We start from the raw sequence: 12421 nt of genomic DNA, 5'->3' as shown, positions 1-12421 counted from the left end.
TTTAACGAGAACTAAAATCTATTTATTTTAAAAGAAAATTAATTAATTTATAAATTATTTTTCACTGAACAGTACAGGTTTTTATTTGTGGAGCCGTTTAGTTTTTTTCTGATTTAAATACTATGTCGTGTTTAAGCTGCTTATGCGAACTAACGAATATCTTCGTTAGTTTTCGCAATTAAAAAACTTATCAAACATTACTGAGACGACGCGTGATATATCTGAAGTCTAAAGTGCGTAAATGGCGTACAATTGAATTTTTATCTTCTTTGTCATGCTGCACATTAGAGCTATAAAACATCGTGAACAGTATTGGATTGGGATTCTAAATATACCTAGAGGTAATCTTTTGTATTTAAGGAATTGAGTTTCAGCCAAAAGCATACGCTATTGAAGACAAAAACTTAATTACCACAATACTTTAGCCACTTTTATGTGGAATGGTTCTGCTAGTAATGTCATGTAACTACAATTTTACCTTTCGCAGTCAGTCTGCCTTAGACGATATCACATTGTAATTGAACAGAAGACGAATAGACAGCTTTAGATCTAAAACAATGACAATTAATTTCAATAAATTACGTGACTACGACTTGTTAGTGCTATCATCACATTTATCCGCATTTACTCCGTTAGCAGTAAGTTGAGTATGCGACGAAGCTCTGACGATATTTTTTGTGTAAACATTGTTAAGTTTTCATATTATTTTCTCCTTCTCACAGGTAAAGGCCCTTTGACCGGGTGTAACATCGACCAGGATTGTAAGGAAGTATGCTCTAAACGTTGCTCTAATACGCCGCCATTGTGCTATCAAAACGTTTGCTATTGCAAATACGAGTAAAGACATACAAGACCCAAATAATTTCTGATTGTTTTTATATTCTACCAACATAAACCATTATGTCTTTGTATTTAATATTTCATTTGTTTAGCTATTGCTGTTTAAATTGCTATATTTTGTTAATAAATTTTGATGAATACTTTGTATTTTATTCCTTCCCATATTGTATACTAAGACTGGTTATCAGAATTATAAATGCTTTGCGAATGTCAGTCGGGGCCGACTGCTTAACATGATGTCCGTAGTACGATGGTGTAAATACCAACTAACTTCCTACCGATAATTCCGAGCTCTACTGAGTATTACCTAGCACGAAAGCCGGTGTTGCTGCGGCAGCGGTGTTTTACTACTTAACCCGTGATGCAAACTAAAGAACTCGATCAAAAAAGAAATCGAATTTAGATCGGTGGACTTTTGAAATAGTTTTACTCGAGTCTTTGAGTTTCAAAATTTCGATTTCTATGTCTCCCCTTAAAAACTTTCTCAGTGAAAGCGATTCGTTTTGATCGTTGTTATGATTGAAATCCTGTCAGAATCCAGTTGAGATTGAGTCGGCACTCTGGAACCCAATGCTTGTGCTAATTCAAATGACAGCTACCAACGCTAATAATCCTGCATCGCTAATCGATCTTGGTTTGGTTTGAATCAGGACCAGAGGACTCAATCCAGAAACCAGGATAAGAAAGCAGAACTGAACTATTTACAACAAAACGTGCTGATTTATATGAAAAGAGAAATAAACAATTACTCATATGCTTTGTGTTTTGCTAAACATAGCTTTTTTTTTTAATTACCAGACAAAAATCGTAAACAGTTTTAGAAAATATATAATAAATTCGAGTCGCTCGTGATTAAGGATTACGATTGGGTCTGAAAATAGTCGCATTATTCCGATAAAGAGGAATGGGTAAACCGTTATTAAATAAATAAACAGAGTCATTGCTTGTAATATTGAAAGGTTGCATTGTAGTTATTTGGACATCATTATCAGATCATTGTCTTAATGAAAATGGTAAAAAATAGGAACATAAAATAACGATCCAAATAGAGTAAGCGTCTTGACAACCTCCTACACTGATAATGTCGGTTGAAAATAAAGTCTAAAACTATCTTTACTATTACTAGAAATTTGAAGTGCAATTTTATGTAGTACATCTATAGGTTTAAATGTGTTAAATACACCATAATCCAAATATGGTTGAATTACTTTCTCTTCTTCAATTGAATTATACTTCGTACCCAGAGGTGATTGTATAGTTTCTTATGAATAAAAACCAAGGTCAAAATGTCGCTTTCACTAAATAAGAAAACACTAAAATATTTCATCAAGTTTTATTAAGAAAGGAACAAATTAAACAGTACTTTTGTAGAAACAGATAAACAATAATTTTATGTAACCATCAGCTTTTCTTGTCGCTCTATGAAGGTCAGTTTGCGGTCGTTTTCATTATTTAGTTTTGCAGTAGCATTCGCTTCTATAGCACACCCCCTTTGTCTTCAAGCATGTTTTGGCACATTCCCCGTCGCAATACGAATCCCTAAAACATCCCAATGTAGCTGTTCTACCTGAAAAACGGGCAAGAAATAATTACACACACATTACTTGATACCTTGTTCAGGTCAGGCCGTACGTGGCATGCCAAAGCCAACCAGTAGCCCTAATGATGACAAAATCGAATTCTGTTTCGAATTAATATCGAGTTAATATTCGGCACCTTAAGTCTGATAACACTACTTCTCTCTAAAGTTTCAAGACTGAATCGGCGACCTAATCAAAATAAAAAAACAAAACTAAACGGTTTTGGTGATAAGTCAGCTGTATACATTGGTATTGGCTACTACATCGACACTATGTCACATACAAGAGATTCCTACATTTACAAATGCATCATATCACACAAACAGAAAATTTATGAAATTCCACCAACTCATTGATTTGTATGAGATGTCAGAGAAAGTCTATATCATGTTTAATGAAAAACCTTTAAGCCATTAAGAAGTAAAAAAATCGAATAGTGGACCACTAAGGGCTTTATACAGCCTACCAGTACCTAGGACTAGAATGCAAATGTGAAATGATGTCTGTACGAAACAAAATTATTTTTAGCCGTCATTCTTGAACATAGTGATCCCCTTAAATGTTTTCTTTTATTTCTTACCATAGTTGCTGGTGACAGAGTGAGCGTTCCGTAACCTCCAGCTGGTCTCGGCCGCGGCGGTGGCCACCAGCGCCGCCAGTAACAGCAGTACAGCGAGCTTCATGTTGGTGCAGGGGATATTGTTGCTGCAGAACAATCACACCTGTTTATATATCAACATATCGAGCTGTTCATAATTTGTACTTACTGATTGACTGTAATGCGGAACGCAATTCCAATTATTTGACCTAAATTTAATATGGTTCAGACGTGCATTTAATCTTATGTGTGACCAATGTGAGTAACAATATTAGTTGTTGTAGTTCCAATTTGGTTTTGTGTTCAATAACAAGCGGTCAGAACAAGAGAAAGCCTGAGAAAACAACGAGTACATGTGAATATTATTTTGTTCTAGTTTATTCAATTTATGTGTTTAATATTTTGGTAATCCTCTTTATGTGATACAAATTGATATAAACGACAGTTTGCCCAACAAACAAGTGTGCACACATTTCATTAACCTTTACAGTTTAATCCGCAATCCATCGGATTCATTCGCCTTTTTTCGATAGTCCTTCACAACGTATATCGTTCTGGCAAAGCGGCTGATCAAATCAACCGTTTATTTGTACGGGGGCACTCGGCCGTGGCGGATATCGCGGATATTCCCGCGGATACGCGGATATTTGCGGTGTGCATTCGGAATTTAAATAGCGCGCTTGTGTATATTGGTGTGTTTCACTAATTTGTAGTGTCCTGTTAATTTGGTGACATGTTTGGTCGCATTAGCTTGTTTTGGATTTTCTATAATTATATGTGTCGACAGCGTGTCGGCTTTGTATTGTTAGAATTAATTGCTTTTCAGTTAATGCTTTGCTAAATATTTCTCAGCACTCCATTCATTGCGAATTAGATAACTATTTTCTTCAAATGGAATGTTTTGCAACATATATAAGGCTAAACGTAGGTATGTTTTGCTCAACTATTCGTAAAAACCTATATGTCGCAGACAAACATAATTAAAAAAATATATCTAATAAATTTAATTAATACCTACTTACCAATGAATTTGCGACAAATCCTAATCAAATCACCCTCAAACTTAAATTTCCAATTAATAGTAAAACAAAAACATTTACAAAATTAACCCTCAAATGCCAACGGCCACATAATTCGGATATTCGTATTCTGAAATTCGTATCAAAATTGGTAAATTCGTATCGACCGTTGACGGTAGGTCGGAATTAACCAGGGATTGGCAGTCCAATCAGGCTGATGCTGTGATATTGAGCCCACTTAATAATGTGCGACAATAGTGTTAACACTTTCTATTTAGTGCAACGTTGATTGCCAATCAAAAATGTTATTTGGCTGCGTAATTTGTGCTAGCTTTATAGGTATAGGGTTAAATTGTATGAGATTGATTTAACGTTAAATTGGTATAAGTATCTAAATTAAGTTTTAGTGAGCAAAAGCATTTTTAAGTTTAGGTATACTAACTCTTGGACGGCTGAGATAGTTTTTATTTTTGTGGTCATCACTTAAATTATCATAGATTTTTACATGTATACGTTTTTTAACGAATTTTCCATCTTTTTAGGAACGTCTTGAACATATGTAGTTGAACCTTAATTCCGTATCAAAGTCAGACCTGGTTTAAATGACTCACCCCTACACGTGAATACGCTTTGAACTGACTCATCAATTAGTACAATAACGAGCACATCCTTAAAACATTTCGTCACCACTCACATTACGAACCAAAGATTATGGCTGGGCATTAAATTATCAAGGTTGAATTAAAAATACTTCAAAACAAAAATCTCGCGGAACCTTAAACATGTTCAACCTAATTGTCTCTCCATTACCGGTAACAGTGCGATGACAAGCCTGTAAAGAGTAACACAAGTAATTGTTTATGTCAGTGCGTAGGTGGGGCCATAAAACCCGCGAGTTATGTGTGTTGCTCATGTCGCCTCTTTACTGTTTATTTACGTACCTGAGTTACGCAGGAAAACAATTTAAAGGATGCTTTTACAATACACTGAAAACGTTTTTGGAAATATTTTCCAGTAAAGTGAGTTGTTGAAAAATTACTTCGCTTTAAGCCTACTGTATAGCCAATGCTTGCTACGATTAGTTCAGACAAAAACTTTACTATTCACTTTACCTTTACATTTTAAATATGACGGTAAATTCTTTTTTATAAATAATTAAAACTGACATGTATGCACTCAGATAGAATATGGAACAATTCAGTAGTACCAAATATACACGCATCTTAACATTGAATTGTCACCGTTTTGTCAAAACAAAACGACAGTCAGCTGACGCCGCGCTGTAATTGGCTTCATTACGTATCTCCTTCAAGTTATTTGTCGCTCACGTTGTGGCCCGACATGTTTATTGGTGACGCGTCTTTGAAATATTTTTTATTGTTTTATTAATGGTTGATTTCTGAAAGACGTATAGAGTTCATGTTAGAAAACTTTAGAGATCATAATTTTACTACTTAGAGTCGAGTACCTAGGTCAAATTTATGCGTATTCTTCATAGTTACTTACAAGAATCAAGTCACAATATAAATTACTCACTATCGATCTATTAAATGTATATGTAACTATGTAATTTCGAAGAAAACCCCAGCGCATTTAAAATGTGCTGAAACAACTAAACATCGGTATTAAGCCGTACAATCAAACGTTAAGGGCGGTACACACGCGCAGCGGGCGGCTAATGGCGATCTGAGTGGTTTCACGTGTAGTCGCACCTTAGGCGCGCGGGGAGCCGCCCGCTAACCCCTACTTTTAGTTTTTTACTAACTTCTACGTAAAGTGCACATTGTATTGCTCTCTCATAAGAGGATTTTCACGAAGCTTAACACGGCCTGTTAATTTTATTATGTTAAAACGCAAATCTGTTTTAAGAACAACTTTGAATAAATACCTACTCTGATAACAAAGTTTTATACGGAATGTACCTATTATTAATCTTAAGTAAATAAAAAATACCGTGGGCTTCATTACTCGTATTTTTAAATTTAATTATACTAATTACTACACAAACTAATTCACAGAAGAATAAGGCAAAACGAATTCGTTCATATTAACATCGTGAACATTTGTGTAAGATATTTTATGCCATTGATCTCTATACCACCAAAAAAATCATCATAATTTTAACAAAGAACAATATTAACGCAGAGCATCCATCTTTTTATTTTCATCTATAAAACAATTTTATATTCTTTATATTACTAGGTATTCAGATACATAAGGAACTTATAAAAAGAGTAGTCGTAATAAAATATTAAACTCCGAATGTTTGGCGCGGAGAGTCATCATAAAAATGTTTTCAATACATTTTGCAGGAAGTTGTAAAAGATTTGGTGTTTCCCGCATTCGCTAATTACATTGAGAGATGTTGTTAAGTGGTTTTATAGTTTTAGAGAAAATAATAATTTTAACTTTAGTGGATTACCATGATTGTAAATAATCTAGTTTTTAAATACTTAGTTTTTAGTTCTTAGCTGTCGTATTAGGATAAGAAATCCTGTAAAGATAGTTTAAGGTGTTTTTTTTTAAATAAATAAATAAATTATACTAATGAATTCTTTTTCGGAAAAGTGAAAGAAAATGACTGGTTTGATGTGAAAATTAGTTTCTTATAACATTTTTTTACACTCCCAAAAAGGTCGTAAGGTAACGTTTTCAGGGTTATCAAAAAAGAAAAACTTAATCTTTGCAACTAATTAATTGACTTCCTGTAAGCATTTCTTGAAAATTTCGTTTCTTTGGTCTCGTATACATTAATAGTAGAAGTTTAGACTGCAAAATAAAAAAAAATACGAATGTGAAGAATGAAACTAATATGGTTGATGACTTTTAACTAAATACTTACAGTTTCTTTATTAACTGTCAATTTTAAGTTATTTGCATGCCAATCCATATAACCACATCATATATTCCAAGTTTTTTATAGCCCTACGTAGTTTCATAAATACATATTTGTCTCTAACTAAATGGAGCGCTGTTTGGCCTGCTTACCCCAATTACATTACAGTCGAGATAAAAGCTCGCATAAACGTATAATTACCGTGAAAAATCTCTCACGTAAATTATCTTCAAACGCCTGGTATGTGGGACGAATGTTACCTGTACCACACTGTTCAAGTAATTATGTTGCCATTGTGAGAGAGAGACGGCGATACATTACGGCTAGCTCTGTCTCGTTTCCACAAAACGAACAGTGAGTTTAAGATACCGTAATCGCGCAGGTTTTATAGTTCATATTATGATATTGTTTGCTCATTGTACTAGTTTCTTTTAATGTTTTATTTAGGTATTGTTGTTGAGTTATTTCACTTGAGAAACTGTTATTTTGATGTTATTTGTGACTAACCTTATTTTTCTTCGGTTCGTACATTTATACAATTTGTAAGTACCTTAGTTTTTTTGCAAGTTATTTTTAGCATCAAAATTTTTCTATTTGAGTGAACTAGATACCCAGAAACGTAAAACTCAAGCTCTACCGGTAACCGGAAGAACAAGGTAAGAATATGTATTAACAAACTTCGACCTATTTTACTCGGTACTCTTTTTTGTAATTCTACAAATATACCCAAGCCAGCAAACTGCACTACACAAATAGCTGATATTAAACCTTATTCTACAATCTTCGGCAGGGGCCGTAAATCTTAGGGTCATAAAACATGCATATAAATTATATATTACATATAAAATATGTATGTGTGTGGTGCAGTCCTTACGGAGGCGTGATGTATAGGCTCAGGGCGAACCGGCGTCATTTGCTAGTATAATTTATGTGGTTCCGTACACCTCTTTGGTTTCGTGTGTGCTGCTGAATTTTAAGAGAAATATGGCGGTTCGCGGTCATTTTCATTGTAAGAACTTCCTTTGTTTAAGAGCGAGATAAGTTATCGATGGTAGAGCAGAAGAACGATTTTATGTTGAACAAACACATAGTAACAATTTTACATTTTTTTTTCGTTTTAAATTATTTTTTGCTGTATGTTTTATGGTTTGTTTGTAACACGATCTATTATAGTCTATGAAAACAAAATAAGTTTAAGTTCATCTAATCTCTTCGTCTCCTTATCCTTTAACTATTAACAACTGTAACTCCACCGTCAAGTCACATTCATCTCCAACATAACAAAGTAGCAAACGATCACATAATCATAAAGCCATGAGCGCACGGACTGAACGCTAGCGATTCGAGAGCGACAAACTGCTCAATTAGAGTCGGGCCGCATTACCAACATAGCGTCTTCTTAATGAACTTCCTAGGTGTTGAGAGCTAAATATAATCGGTTTTCGTTGTCGCGAGCAAGTGTGCTCGGAGTCCGCTAGTGTGGCATCGGCTTTGTGCCTCATTGTTCCTAGATTGTTTAATAAATATGAAATGCCCAGTGATAATGAGATATTTTGTAATGTAAGTTAATGTAACCATCGGTAATTGAAAGTGATGTCACGAAGGTAAAAAAATATTTCTAAAATTTGGATCTTTTGCGTTTTAGTAAATAACAAGTTGCTGCATTTGTATTTTTCTGCAATACCTAATCGATCAATAAAGTTAGTGGTGAAATTATTAAACCTTCGATTTTTGTTAGAAAGAGATTAATGCAGAAATATATGATAAAATCTCGAATCGTAACCCGCACAACACACCTCAAATCTTTCAACTCTTTCAACCAACTGAATATTTATTTTCAATGGTTACCATTATTTATCAACAAGAGTGTGACAAACTTGTCCGAAATCCTCCTCCACAGTACCGACGCGACATTCAGGCAGCGCATCGCGGGAGTCAGATTGCGTTCCACACGCCAATAGCAACAGGGAAGTAGCATTGTGTACATTGTGTACATTGCGCCGCGCCACTGACAGCGCGCGCCTCGCAAATGCACGCACATGCGGCGCGACTTGTGTTCGCGAGTGTACTGTTTCATTGATGTAACTGGATTAGTGCTTGTTGTTTATTCATTATTAATTTTGCTTCACTTGTAAATTAGCGAGGTCTTTACAGATGTAGGTTGTTAATATTTTGAGGCAGGTATCAGAATAAACCTATTAAAAAAACGTTGACTGATTTTTAATTAACGCAAATTAATCGAAGTTTTAATTTGAAGGTACTCAGCTTAAAGCAAGTTTTCTAGGCAATAATCTTACAACAGATTAATCCTAAGTCTTATAAACAACATAGCTATTCCCACGTTTGTGTACACGGTGTAAAGTGGGGCAACTTAAGTAAACCAACCATCTGATACAATGAATAGGTTAAATTCACATTCCGATATCAGCATAACACAAATCGAATTACACGCAATAATGCTTCAACTAATATTTGTATTTGTAGGTTAAACAGTTGAATGCAATACAAAACAATGATGGCGGCATACGCGGGCAATGTCGTAAATACCTGCCGTTTATTGGTGCCGCCTTTACACTGGCGAGTGTAGTGGTAAGGATAGGTACTGGGCAAAATTGGTCACAACAAACATTCTTCAATTAAAGAAAAATATGTTCCAGTTATTCTGTAGGAGAAATTAAAGAGACTGAACTCACTTTACACTAACATATTACGAGGCTTCTTAAAATCAAAATTGAAACGAGCCTTTCAAAAACACAGAACCGCCGCGCTGTGATGAAATTTGGACCTATAGACTCACGAGTTAAATGTTGATGTATGCTTGATATTTTAACCAATTTATAAAACGTCTCAACAATGACCACTAAAATCCAAAACAAATAACAACTTATCCATTCCAGTAACTCTCCTAACCCACTCGCTCTCTTTATCATTAGGTGCAAACGCAGCACACCTTCACATCATAAATAGCTGCGCTATTACGAACAGTTGCCGGTAATGTGGCCGCGCTGACATTAAACGTGCGGATATTGTGTCTGTCTGCGAGCATCTGAATGTTTCAAACACCTGATGGTATGGTTAATGCTGAATTGCCTCCTATATCGCTGGGTTGTGTCGGAGTTACTGTGGGAATTAATCTTTATTGATTTTGGTAATTTCGGAATACAATTAGGTCTTTGTTGGTTAGAGCGCTATTGAATACTATTGGTATAGTATTTGTTACGTAAACTATACGATTAGTATAGAATATTTCATTAGAGGCACCGTTTTTCGCAAGGGCGTTCATGCTGTTGGATAAGGATATGTATGTTTCATATATGAATTGCACTCAATTATTTATCTCTATTATGTTTCTATTACAAAATACATCGACTGTGGAAAACAGGAAAAGCAATGGGTACTCGAGTGCCCAGCTCCTTATCGCAAGAAACAATTTTACTATCTCAGTGATTTTATCAATACTTATCGGCAACCGGCTAATTTACTTCTAGATTGTAAGAAAATTCACTTATTTTAATACAAATTGAAGCAGCTCACCTTCATATAAACACTTTCATTAAACAACCATTACATTAACGGCTCGTTATTGTTTAACGGGACACTCGCTGACATTGTTACCGGCGCCGTCTGTAAACAACACAACGTTGTTAGCTGATTACTTTAACGATAACTGCAGGTGCAAATTACGAACAGGTAATAACAATTAGCCGTTTTAAATGGCTTCGAATTGAGGTATTTTTATGTCGGACGCTTCAATGCGTAACTCTGTTTTTCTTTCTGACTTCATTAAGTTTAAGAAAAATCAAGTGTCTTAAAGCTTTAAACAATAATCGACAAAAGTGGAAGACCTAGTGGAACATTTAAAAATATTGTCAAAATATCGTAAAATTTCTGGGTCTCTGTTTAGTAAACGAGTTGTTTACTCGCTTTCGTATCTTAGTTGCTATAGCAACGAGTCTATGTACCTTACAAGTCGTAAACCTGGTTATGAGTTTGATGGAATACCGATCGGTGTAAAGCTAAGCCTAATCTTAGACCGGTCAATACCCTCACGCTAAATATCCTAACGTAAAGAAATAGCTGCGTAAGGATGCGTAAAGCTTGTTAAACTCCCATTAATATCAGTTTCTTACTTCAGATAAATAAAGTATAGAACTTCAACAATACTGGGGAACTAGTCATCTCGTAAAGCAGGATTTTTGCCATCATAAAAGAGACATACTCCGCCCTACAAGGTGTAGTTGCGTCTCTTTTTTACAACGGCAGTTCTGTTGTATAATGTGGTAGTTGGCCTCCTTCTTTTTTAGTAAATATACTATTTAACGTTTTCTTATATCAAAACTTACTTAAAGTAGGTATTATAGTAGTTAATGAAAAGGATGTAATTGATCTGCCAACGATGTATATGTGTGCGTGTTAATCGAATCACTTGCAATAGCAGACGCAATTAAGACGACTAACAAAACAATTGGAACGATATCAATGGACAGTCCATTAGTTAAGTAAGAAGCAACAAATAGTGTACAGAACCACAATACGTTCTAAATAACCTATAACCACCTGCCGTGCATTGGTAAGCGATAACAAATGTGTGACAGCCCTAAGCCGACGCGTTGTAGTGCTGGGACATACTATTAGTAACTATTAGGGCTGAGCCCGTTTGAGCCGCGGTAATGAAGACTAATCGACAATTAAATCAACAGGTTAGCAACTTAGCAAGGATTAGCTGATGTACTTGTAAGTGGATTTAAATTTGTTTTGTACCTTGATATTGGTAATCTGTTTTGTTGATGTTCGGTGTTGACAAGGCTTTATATAGCTGTGGGCAGTAATTGTTCGAAATTTATGATGTACAAAATCTTATATTTTTCGTTTAGTTGAAAGACAAACAAGTGTCAGAGCTCAAGCTCCTGATGAAGCTCAACACGTCCCTGAAAGGTTCTGAGGTGTGAGGGTCCGGAATCGGAAAATACATTTATCCGTGGATTTGAATCTAAGGACTTTTACTTGACAGTGCAATGCTCATAACACTTGGCTATTGCAATTGTGCAGCCCAGGTGTTCCATGTATTTTTATTGATTTCCGAATGGGGTTTGTTAATCACATATGTATGTTCGTGGTATGTGAACGAGTTCATAAAAAGGCTTCTACTCTTAGAAATCCTTTTTTTTATATGCGAGTATCAATTACCCAATCCAAATACGGTCACCAATTCTGACATCACTAACTGAAAAATAACTACACAAAATGAACGGTGAGAGCGTGTAACACAAAATACAGTCCGAAGATTGTAACAAAGTTGCCTCTCCACACCGATATAATAAGACTGTATTTAATGATCGAATCAACCGCTCAGTACATCAAATACTAAAGCAAGCGCACTTAATATTTTTATTACATTTCTCGTACATTTAAATGCTACGAATTGATCGTGATATACGATCGGTACCTGACATTTGTCGTAGTGTTGTGCCGCCGCCGACGTACGCGCTGCACGGCCTGCACGGCCCAGTGATACATTGTAGTCGCAGGGATATTAATTATCATCTTT

General features: G+C 35.2%; 1 long non-coding RNA gene across 1 annotated transcript; it reads right to left on the bottom strand.

Moving 5' to 3' along the window:
- Positions 1-2092: 2092 nt before the first annotated feature.
- LOC113501089 lies at positions 2093-10623 on the bottom strand. The gene is made up of 3 exons (XR_003401259.1): positions 10408-10623; positions 3001-3125; positions 2093-2407 (listed from the first exon to the last, which is right to left on the bottom strand). It is a non-coding gene; the product is annotated as an uncharacterized LOC113501089 (long non-coding RNA).
- Positions 10624-12421: the final 1798 nt, after the last annotated feature.

Source organism: Trichoplusia ni, chromosome 15 (assembly GCF_003590095.1).
Source record: "Trichoplusia ni isolate ovarian cell line Hi5 chromosome 15, tn1, whole genome shotgun sequence".
NCBI classification, from domain to species: domain Eukaryota; kingdom Metazoa; phylum Arthropoda; class Insecta; order Lepidoptera; family Noctuidae; genus Trichoplusia; species Trichoplusia ni.
The sequence above is the reverse complement of the archived record's forward strand: the minus strand, read 5'-3'. Positions and strand labels throughout refer to the sequence as shown.